Genomic DNA, 12,718 nt, shown 5'->3' on the forward strand with positions numbered 1-12,718 from the left:
CTCCCAGCATGGAGGTCACACATTCATAGCCTATCTGTATGTTCTCCCATGTTTGAGTTTCCTCCCATACTCTAAAGAGACATACTGGCAGGCCAACTGGAGTCAGATAAACTGAACCCTAGTGCAGTGGTTGCCAAACTGGATGCCGTGGCACTCCAGGGTGCCTCAGGGCATTTGCAAAGGTGCCTGGGTTGGTGGTCAGATGAAATGAAATTATTTTTAGTCAGTGAGATTGGCAGTCATTAGCACTGGTTTTGCCTAACAAAAAGTGTGGACAAAAAGAAGCGCAGCCCTGTCAACCACTACATAACTGAAGGGTGACATATAAGCACAATTTACTTTTTAATTTTTGCCAAATTTCTCATTAAGATACTCTAGGGTGCCAGGATTCTAAAATGTGAGAACCACTGCCCTAGTGTTATGGAATTTACACTGTAAACTACAATGGGGCAGGGACTGATAAGAATGAGAAACGTTCTCTGTACAGCACTGCAAAAACTGATGGTGCTATAGTAATAGACGTTAAGAATAATAATCCCATATTTATGTATCAGTCAGAATAAGGTAAAGAAGAGGGAAGGAAAAACTATAGATTGTAAATTATAGATACACATGCTTTGTTTTCCCAAATATAAGAATGGTTATATGCATCAAATCTTTTGCTGGCAGCCCTTTCAAAAGTGGCAGAGAGATTTTCAAGAGACAATCTAGATCTAGAACCTTTTCTTGTCAGAGGACCAAATCGGAAGCTCGCACTCACTGAAGCGGCCATAACAAAACTTTACTTGCTTAAACATGTAAACTACATACAATTTACTAGTGGAAAGACCTTGCAGCATTGTTAAAAGGTAGCTTTGGAGACAGAAGTGTGTGCAATGCCACAAAGCAGGATGTGCCACCAGCAAGGGTTTGGCCATTCTATGTAGCAACATATGTCCCTTTCACCCTTTAGCAACACATTCCTCACCTCTTCAGCAGCACCATCACAACCCCATAGCAACACATCCTCCATTTGGCTTATTCTATAATGCAATGTATCATAACTTTAACAATGATGGAAGTGTAAAGATCCATTACAAAAAATATATATACTTATCTGGGCTAAGAGCTGCAGCTCTGTCTGTGGGAGTAGAATAACCTACAGCAGGATAGCGACCCTGACTCACCAGAGGGCCGCGTATAATGAGGGAGTGTATCATATGTTGCGCACGGCTGCTCTAGATGCTCATTTAGGTACTACCTGCAATCGATACATGTTGACTGGCTGCAGACATTTATGACCACCAGTTCAATATGGTGACTCATCATAGCATTATACCACAAAGAAGGCAATCTATGAAAGTCCAAGAATCTATTTTTGGGAAAGGGGGGGGGGGGGGCAGGAATTCAATTGTTTTTGGACACCCATAAGTAATGGGTGCCTGATGGGCGCCCCACATGCACAGGGTTTAGAAGCATAACGCGGCTAAACCAGTGTAAACTATTGGCTTAGAAGGTATAGGAGCTACAAAAGGGAGGGGAGGGGAGTACAAGGAGAGCTTAAATTCTAAAAGAAAAAGGTAGGACTGGGGTGAAGTGAAGAGCATAGGATGGGGGGGGGGTTTGTTGGAAGCTGTAGACTTTATTGAATAGCTTGGGGAATAGGAGCATCTAATACTATTTCATAATCTCATTTAGTTTGTCGGACATCTTATTCCAAGATTACAGACATTACTATGAAGCTGCTATAATAGTCGTCTGGGAAGGCTTTCAACTAGATTTTGAAACATGGCTGCAAGGATTCACTTTCATTCAAACACAAGAGCATTAGTGAGGTTGGGCACTAATGTTGAGTGATAAGGCCCGGCTTGCAGGCGTTCTAATTTAATCCAAAGTGTTCAATGGGGTTAAGGACGGGATTCTGTGCAGTTCAGGTAAATTTAACCACACAAAAACTCAGCAAACCATATTACAATGTCCCACACTTTGTGCATGGGGCAAGGTCATTCTGAAACTGGAAAGGGCCTCCCCCTCCAAAATTGAAAGTGTACAATTGTCTACAATGTCCCCGTTTGCCCCCCTTATAACATCTGGACATAGAAAAAATTAGATGCAGAACCTGAGGTGCCAATATAAGCATCTGCCATTCATAGTCCCATGAAAATCCAAGTTCCCAATTTGTAAGATCCAGTATGGTGGACTGGACCCAAGCAAGTCAGATAGGCTGCTCTATTGCTTAATTTAATGTACATATTTCTTAATTTTTTTTTTAGTAAACGTTCTAAAAATGACTACACTATATATATTTTTTAATGTTATTAACTTACACACATCTGCAAGTCTATCATGGAAGAATGCAAGTCCTGGTCCAGATCAACTTTATTATTTAGGTAAGTAATTGCAGTAAATCACATTTGGTACATGTTCGTTGTACTGCCTGACTGAGCACCAATCCCTTTTATTCTATTTCACAGACTCATTACACTTGGAACAGCAGCTTTTGGGAAGGTTGTCATTACACTTGGAACAGCAGCTTTTGGGAAGGTTGCCATCTCTATCAGGTCTTTTTAAAAGGATGTTTGATATCATACAAAAGGGGTCAATCGAATTAGATGAGAGTTGGGTTCTGTTAGCTGCGGATAACTCGCACTACGAATTTCAGTTGCAATCCAATTCCAAACTGGCACTGCTCTTTTAGTATACATTGTGCACACCCCCTGAGAAGGTGAAGAGGTAGGGAAAAGGGCCCAATTTAGATGTGGACGGTATTGCACAGCCACAAGGAAGCATCTGTGCAATACTGTCCAGCTAATATTTAATTGCTGCAGGAGGCATCTATACGATGCAGACGCTTCCTGACAGCAAATGCAATGCGGGTGCAGAGTCCATAAACGCCACCGCAACGTCCATAGACCACCCTGGTGGCAGCAGCGGCAGCCTGAGTAAGCTTCAGCTTACTCAGGCTGGGGAGCTTGTGGCACATATTTAGCAGAGGATAAATATACACACCAATTAATTATTGATGGATTGAAACTGCAAAAGATGGCAGGTAAGGACATTATAATACAAGAATAAGAGTAATTATTTATGTTACCATCCTACAAAGGGTTCTTAATTTACCACATGAAAAGGTCAGTTTGAGAGTCGGGGTGACTATTTGCAGAAATACAGCAATGTTCAGTATGAAATGTAGAGATGGGCTCGTTTCATCGTCCAATTAAATATAAGCACTGCACATGACACCATACTTTAAAGTTTCCCTCCTTTTGCAGGAAAAACAGACCTTGCTTGGAAACCAGAAACACTTAGGCGCCCATACACGGTGTGATAAAAAGACGTACAACATGTCTTATAAGATTTCCATTGAAAGTTTCCCTTGAAATTTTAGATACGATGTGTTCAAAAGGTGTATGATTTTTTCATAAGACCATACAATCCGATGCTTCGTTTGACGTAAATGAGCGATTGGTTGTGCACATAACCATTACGATGAATCTGCTGGAATGCGAATAGGGGAGGGCTTATCTAGGGAAGGCACCCACCATTTTAGGTATGTACTACCCAATGTACAAATGTACTGAGTGCCACGATGTATACTCCTTTCAATCACACTACACACGCTGTGCGATGCTGCTGTTCGGAAAACGCTGTCTCCCATTACAAAATGGAGGAGGGGATTGGCTAGGGATTTTATACACCTCGTAATCAGACATCGGATCATATTACCTGCCAAAAGTGATACGATGTGTGTCACATCGTGGTAAGATAGGTCATCCTCGTACGAGAGGCAATCCGATAAGACAGCGGGGACGCGCATCACCATCGTATGTACACCAAAACAACATACGATGCGTACGATCAATCGTTACTATTGATCGAAATTGTAAACATCGTATAAAAAAAATCTTACTGTGTATGGGCGGCCTTATTTAGGCTCCTCTCATATGAGCACAAATTGCAAAACATCCATAATAACCAGCATCATTTGGCCAATAAAGCCATGTCAGTTTTCCGGTGAATTTCTATAAAAAGCTCAATGATGGGTTGCATGATGTGGGACAGGTATGTGGGGGTGTATGGATGGGAGAGGGGGTTTTGAACTTGCAGGTGGGAGCTCAAAGCATTTACTTCAACTTTTTACAATCTTGAATATAAAAATTAAAAAAAAAACACTGTACAAGCATTTTCCTGTTCCCCAAAATGTAGAAAGCCTTTAATTTGCTGTAAAACACTTGCTTCTTATAATTTTTCAATCATTATTAAAAAGTGCAAAAAAAACCCCCAGATATTTAACACCTTTGAAGAACCTCCAGTACGTTCTTATATGGCCACTAGCAGCTGTCTACATGGTCCTGCTATCTCAATTACCAATTTTTGGGGGTCCAGGATAGCTTCACCACTTTTTCATGCTCTTCTCCCAGTGTGATATTTGTACTACAAAATTTTCACAACCTCACTGCGAATAGCGTGAATTGTCATTTCTATTTGGATCGCGCGTTTCTCAGGAGCGTGCATTAGTGTGAAGTGTGCGAGTTTCATGATACAAAAAAACTTTTTTGTTTACTGCAAATTGCACCAAACACCCAAATTCACAAAAAAAAACACCACAGATACACATATACAAGAGTAAAAATTGAACTACACAATAGCCAGTTACTATTTTGTAACAAAAACAATCCATTCCTGGTACAATTACACATAACTTATCAGCAAATACTGGCAATCAAATCTAGACATCATTAGAGCTACTTTATTATCATTGCGTCTAGGTGCACAAATTGCTTTTCTATCCTAGCAACCATGTACTTGCTATCATTGTCACTTGCACTGGATTGATACATTGGCAGTCATGTTTTACTGCATATTTTGCACCAATATGCAGTGTTCATAGCAGAGGGGAAATTTCAATTGTTTTTTGGGCACCTGGCAGAGCTATTCAACTATTGTGCGAATCGGGTGAGCCCATTATTTCTGCTCGTACCCTCCTGTGGTGGCGAGCAGAACTGTGTGAAAAGTCCAGCTTTTGGGTGCCCAGACTGCGTTTTTGGCAGCGCGCACACACACACACAATAGTTTAGGCTGATTTATCTGCTTTATGCATCTAATCACAGCTAATCCTGGTGCATTTGGTTGCGACATGGTTGTAAAGTAATGGGCGCCAAAAACAATTGAATATCGCACCATCAGTTTAGGAGATCGGACGTGAGAGGTGCCAAAAAAGCAGTTGAATTCCCCTAGAGTTTCACATTAATATTTAAGTTTAAGCTAGTTTGTGCATGTGTACTATGGAACCTGATGACGGGTTGAAATAAACCCGAAACGTTGATTTTATGGAACTTGTTTTAAATCTTTTTATTGACCCGTTTAGTGCCGCTTTCTCGACCTTGCTATTTCAACTTATGACTGGCACCTCTGTATTTTTAGAACTTTTGCATTGGTTACCTGCAAAATGGAGGTCAATACTTTCAATATAAACCAATTTAGAAACAAGCCTGTGCTAGACATATTTAGCAACAAGATAAACATACACACCAAGTAACCATTATTGATGGATTGGTACTGCAAAAGATGGCAAGTAAGGAAATTATAGTACAAGAATAAAGGGAGGAATTATTTATGTTACCATCTTACAAAGGGTTCTTAATTTACCCCATGAAAAAGGTAATTTTATGATTCGGGATCACTATTTGCAGAAATACAGCAATGTTCAGTATGAAATGTAGAGATGGGCTAGTTTCATCGTCCAATTAAAGATCAGCACTGCACATGACACCATACCTTTCCCTCCTGCTTGGAAACAAGAAAAACACATATAGGCCCCGCTCAGATGAGCACAAATTGCAAAATATCCACAATGCCTTAACCTGCGTGAACACAACAATGATTCAGTGCATGGCAAAATCCAATAGACAAGACCAATCAGACATGCCCAATGTTCTGGTATATGGACCAAGGGTAGGCAACCCTGTGACACTCCAGCTGATGTGGAACTACACTTTTTCAGCATGCCCTGCCATAGTCATGCTGCTTGGTAATGCTGTAACTGTGGAAGGGCATGCAGGAATCTGTAGTTACACAGCAGCTGGAGAGCCACAGGTTGCAGGAGTACTGCTCTGGACAATGTCACATTTTTATGTGTTACCATGTTAACATCTTGTTTGCACATAAAATATGATTCTTCGTATGCAACAAATAAAAAATACTTAACATAAATGATGCTACTGAAAAATGATGCATACAAGCATAATCTTTATTTCTCCTTCATTCCCTGGTACTTCTCTACCACAAACTCTATGAATACATAACCTGACTCAACACTTGCTTGTCAATCTACTTCTGTGATAGCAAGTTTTCCTGCAGATAAGATTCAACATTCCAAAAAGAGGTAACAAAGTTCCAAACATATTATTAGAGCAACCTGATACAAATAATAAAATCTTTATATATGCTGAAACATTGAGCAAGTCCTGTACAAAGTAATTTTTGTACAACTCTACTGCTTGCTCTACAAAACCCAATTTAATATAATGCTTGCTCTACTGCAATGTTTGTGGAAATTATCCTCTTAGCAGCAATATAATTTAGCTTCTTTCTATATTTAAAATGACACTTGTATTACAATGTTACAAATCAACTTTTTCACTATACATGTAAACAGACATGACAATAGAAGAGTGTGAGGTTATAAAATGACAGAGCTTATTCATCAGTTGGGGTGGGGAGGGGGGGTACAGTGGGTACACACTGGACGACATATCGTACCGCGGGCACACAGAGCGGTGTAATGAACGACAGAACGATCCCTCGTTCTGTCCTTTATTACCTATAACAGTGCCGCATATGATATCATCTGGTCGGCCGTGCTGCTGGCGGGAGCGCGCGGATTGGGCGTACATACTGTACGAACTGGCCGATCGGTCGTTCCGATTCGGCCGGAAACTATATATTCTGCTGACACCGACCAGTGTGTACTAATTGACACACATGACATGGTTTGGGTAGGCTACAAAAACTCTTCTGTACTCTCTTTAAAGATCTTTATTTACATTGTATTAAATTAAATTCTCAATCTTTTCCACTTTTAAAAATAGCCCTATGTGCAACATCCACCCTTTATTGTAAACACACTTTTTGATTCGCCTTTTTTATTTTCCATCAGCCACTACTATTTTTTACACTTTGTTCATATTAAATTTAAATACAGGGATTAACAAACACAAACAGATCAACCTGGAAAATGCACATTTGTTTATTTAATATTGAGTTAACAAATATTGTATATGTATGTTTGACTCAGGGATTAAGCAGACCCAGGATCTTAATGTTCAGAAGAAAAGTGCATTATCATGTGTAAATTTACCATAACACCTTTAGCATCAATCATCACATACCTTGCCAATGCTAATTGGGCGACACTGTCACTAACACAGATTCTCACAAAACAAATGAAAAAGTGTCCTAACAGAGTGCTCAGATCTGACTGCTCTCACAGTTGTGTTTTGTTTATTTTTGTTTTTAGATGGTTATGCTCAGATCCAATGTAAACAAGCTTATAACAGCAGTGTTCAGGCTTCCTTCTAAGAGCAACCACACCAGATAGTCTACAAGATTGTTAATATTTTAGTGTGCTACACACATAGGGGTCAATTCAATTAGGTACGAGTTGGGTCCTGTGATCTGTTCTCACGGCGAACTCACACTGCGAAATACATTTGAAATTCAACTACAAACTTACATTTTTCAAAGGTAATTCACCTTTTTTGTGCGCACCCCCTGAGCAGGTGAAAGAGGTAGGGAAATATTTATTTAAAAGGTAAAAATGTGGGGACACAGTGCAGAGCCTCTTGTACGCCCCTCCCAAGTAATAATCAGCACATTTGGAGCAGTTTAAATAGCATAATTTGGACTTCAGTTTTCAGGTGAATTTCTGTAAAAAGCTTAATAATAAGCTAAATGATGTGGGATAGGTAGGGGGGAGGTGTTTTGAACTTGCATAAGAGGTATAAGGATTTTTTTACAAACATATGAAAACACGAAAACATTACTATGCAGACATTTTTCTGTACTGTAAAATGCTGAAAAGACTTAAGGGGCCTACACACATACCGATATTTTACCCGATCTGCCCAATTCCAATGCATCGGAACGACAGATTGTGTAAAATATGCTTCCCCACTCACGATCACGATGCGCGTCCCCACTGGTCGGACATCACATAATCAGATCTGCCGTGCTGTAGGGCAGATCTGGCAATCTGGGACACAATGCACTGGAAAAAAGTTCCAGATGCAGAAGAGATCGTTTGAAGATGGACCAAATAGTGTGCAGAGCTGCCGGGGAGGAGTTTCAAGGGAAATCGGACACATCATCGGATCGTGTGCAGATTGGTAAGTGTGTAGGCACGATTACATTCGTTAAAAACGTTTGCTATCATTTTTCAACCATAAATAAAACATGAAAAAATAAATAAATAAATAATCAGCCGTTTTGCACCTTTTAAGAACCTACAGTACTTTCCTTATAGCCTATGGTCCTACTATCTCAGTTGTCACTTTTTTGGGGTTCAGGTATCCTAATTTTTTCCCACACTTCTCCCAGGTCGCATTATGTAGAAAAGTCATGCAACCTTGCCACAAGTATAGCAAATTGGCATTTCTATTTAAGTATCATTTCTTGGGTGTGTGCATTCACATGATGTATGCGACTTTCATGAAACAAACTCGCTCCAAACTGATTTGACCCCCATAATATCTAGGGTTAGGCTATGAATCCATGTGACTGCATAGAATTATTGTGTTCCAGTTTGTAAAAAAAAAAAAAAAGTGTGACTAGACACTTACTTGAGCAAACGCACATACAACCTCTTGCTGAGACCTAAACCTTACACACAAATCTGTTCACGCATGCTATAAAATTGCAGTGTATGGACCTAAAAATAAACACAAAGCCTAAACCACTATAAAGCATGCCGGAAAATCCATAGCAAGATGGGTGCCATCATTGTATGGGTAGTGATATATACTTAAACGTAACAGGGACCAAATGAGACCCGGAAGAGACTCTAAGCCACATGCATCTACTCAACTGGACAGAAATCCTGTAAACAGACAGCATGGATGACATTATGACATTCACCATCTAACAAAGTACATAAATCTAAGTGCACTTGGACCTTCAATTGTCCTACACAAGTCTGCAAGGTACCTTACTTTTCCAAGCACATCAATACCTGAAATTGACAATGATATTGAAAAAGGTCATAAAAAAAAAACCTGGTAAAAACATATCTACCTGGTCGACAAAAACAGAAGTGTACACTACACTATTTAGCCATAGAATGGAGCTTACAAGTAACAAATATTTTTTAAACTTAACAAGACATTGGGCACGATTCAATTCTACGAGATGTAAATAGCGCCGGGAGATAGCTCCCGGAGCTATTCAATTCATCGCGATGTTAGGTCGGGGAAGGCTCGTTTTCGCGCCTTAAACAGGGTTTTTAGACACGATAACGGGCATTCCCCGACCTAACTTCCCGGCGCGAGGCTGTTTTCCAGGCGCGAAGGGCAGAAAACAGCCTCGCGCCGGGGCCTTTTGTCGGATTTCTTCTCTCATCCCCGGAGGGATGAGAGAAGAAATCCTTAGTCGGACTTGGCAGTGCGGTGTATTGAATAGCTCCGGGAACTCACTCCCGGCGCTATTTACATCACGCTGAATAGAATCGTGCCCATTGTACACCTTTTATACAACTTGCTAGTTAGACATACTTCCCCTAGTTACCCTTTCAGTGCAGTCACCCGCTACTAGTGAATGTACTTGCAGGACTAACAGCACTGACAGGACAAGGGTGAGCAACCAGCTCTTTTGGCCAAAATCTGTCACAGCTATACAAGCAGAAAGAGTGGGGATGTGCACTAAATGTGGCTCCTCAATTGACTGACCATTGCCCAAAGGAGCAGTGATCACTATTTACAGAGTGAGAAGCAAATATAATTTCCCCCACTGTCAAGAGCTGGCGGCGAGTGGCGAACCTAACCTTGTGCAACCTCTGGCAAAGAATGAACTAACTTTTAAAATGATTCAAACACAAAATTAAAAACCTTCAAACTTTAATTCATAAGAGATCTAAAATGTTGGGAAAGCCTCTCATTGAATGTTGCATAACATTACATGGGCTAAATATTCCATGGGCACAATTCAATTAAACGCGAAGTGAATAGCGCCGGGAATGAGCTCCCGGAGCTATTCAATTATGCGAGAAGTTAGGTCGGAGAAGGCTCGTTTTCCTGCCTAAACACCCTGTTTAAGGCGCGAGAACTAGCCTTCCCCGACCTAACTTCCCGGCGCGATACTGTTTTGCCGGCGCTAATGGCAGAAAATAGCATCGTGACGGGACTTTTGTTGGATTTCTGCTCGCATCTCCTGAGTGGTGCGAGAAGAAATCGTAATCGGGTTTAGTAGCACATATGAGTTGAATAGCTCCGGGAGTCGATTACCGGCGCTATTCACTTGAGACATAGGCCTTCATCACAGTGGATTATTAAGTGTACATGAGTCAGTGATTTATGTAATAAAATAGAACAAACAAAATATACATTGCAAACAGATTTTAAGAACATCTTTAGAAGCAGATTATAGCACTGCATAGATTGCCATAAACACCTAGATATAATTGACAAAAGCTTTAACACAACAGCATAAAGGCAACAAGACGCTTTCACCTCTGCGGCACAAAACACTAAAATATTTCTGCGTAAACAAGCACTAAGGTAAACTAACCACTACTAAAATATGATTTTGAAAAGTATGTTGCATAAATGACCCCCTTAAAGCAAGGAAGACGTTATGGATTACTACATAGTTAAGAACCAAACGACATAGGAACGCAATGTGTAACATCTAGACAGCGTTAGAGTACAACTAAAAACAATTTACTATACAGCAGTAGTATTGGGTAAGACCTCTGATTCTCATATATTACCTCAAAATAAAGAGCGCATGGAACAGAGACGGCAAAGAAGCACATGGATGGAGAAATCACTTCCCTCTTTAACAGGCAAGGAAATAAAACACAATTTCATCTGTACATTATCAAGAAGATAAGTAAATAGCATACTTGCATATCGAAGTGCCGCCTATACTGCATTAATACCGTATTTAATATTATATTGTTTTGGGAGTGAAATATTCATATCAAATAGCATTGAATTATGTAATAGATTAATGTTAATACAAACAAAGTACATGGAAATTTAATAGATAATTTCACCTGGGATAAATAGCAATTTTCAGTGTGTACTGTTCTACAGTGCATTTTGTGAAACCTGATATACAGTTTGCAATATATGTGGTATGGAGCAGCTAAAATGGATACATTACAGGACTTTTTTTTTTTTTTCTTAGGGGGCAGCATAGAGGCTGGCATAACTATTTTGAGCCTATATATAAAGAACTTTCAAATTACACCTTTCCTTTTCTTTAAAGTTTTCTATTTAATGTATCATTCAGCATTACAGGTAGAGATCCCATTTTTCAGGAAAGCAGCAATATACTATTCCTCCCCAATTGGCATGCTATGGATAAATGCTGAGTAAAATATCAGCGAACGTGGTTTATTTTTAGCAACAAATGTACAAATCTTTTCACTAAAACAAAGTTACTAGGTGGCGGTTGCGGGTTTACCAATATAACATGTAATTTGGGCCAATGTTACCACTTGTTTTTTGACCGGCTTCCTTTAACATTTAAGGTGCGTACACACAGTACGATTAAAATGGACGATAACAATATCAATATAGTTATCGTTCATATCAAGCATTTTTTGGTGCCCAACAACCTGTGAGGCGCGGGCACATATGGATGATATCGATATCGCCCATGCATGCAGGCCAACATGGTCGATATCGACCAGGTTACTATAGGGACCTGCGATCGTTGATCGCTATAGTCGTTGGCGAGTTGGTGGTGTGCTGGTTGATAGATATCGATCATCCAGCACACACGGGAGAACGTACAACGATATCGTTGTCAATCATCCCGTGTGTAAGCACCATTACAAATAGAGATGTTGTTTACATAAATTTTATACAGCTACTTACATGGGGCTGCAGGCACAAAACAGAAAAAAAAATATTTTACACTATTGTCTCAAACATTGACAGGCGATGCCCTGACATTAGTACTAAAGTCACTGGCACACAAAACTTCAGAAATCATATTAAAAAAAAAAAAAGAAGTGTACAGTGACCAGGGCACCTCCAGTGCCAGAAATACAAATCACAAGTACAAAAGGCAGACATTGTAAGGAGTAAACCTCCTAATAGATATATACCCAGCACATGGCAACTGCTGGACACAAAGATGAGGTAGAGCTGGTGTGAGTGGTGCCAGGCCCTGATCACACACAACTATGTGCCCCCTGTGACTGGCATGCTGTGTATGTGGGGATGCACATCTAATGCAGGGCACATGAAACACTTCCCAACATGTCCCCAAACTACCTCCCATGGGTGCCCTGGCAGCTCGCCCCCATCCCCAGGCCTCTGGCTGGGCTGCCCCTGGACACAAAGCTCCTGCCTGGCACTGATCACGGGCACCGAGAAGGGCAGAGCAGCGGCCGAGGTGCCAGGGCCGGACAGGCCGTATACGGGTGCACAAAGAGCCGTCACCCAGCCGGTAATCATAATGTACAGCATCCACCATATTTGCGGCAGCAGCAGCAGCGTCCCACCCAGCCCTC

At 40.6% G+C, this 12,718-nt stretch overlaps 1 protein-coding gene across 2 annotated transcripts in view; it reads right to left on the reverse strand.

Annotated features, from left to right (window-relative positions):
• KMT2D (lysine methyltransferase 2D) overlaps positions 1 to 12,718 on the reverse strand; it is a 169,099-nt gene that overhangs the window by 155,851 nt on the left and 530 nt on the right. The window lies entirely within an intron of this gene.

The sequence above is a fragment of the Taudactylus pleione genome, unplaced genomic scaffold, assembly GCF_031769625.1.
Source record: "Taudactylus pleione unplaced genomic scaffold, aTauple2 ptg000005l, whole genome shotgun sequence".
NCBI classification, from domain to species: Eukaryota; Metazoa; Chordata; class Amphibia; order Anura; family Myobatrachidae; genus Taudactylus; species Taudactylus pleione.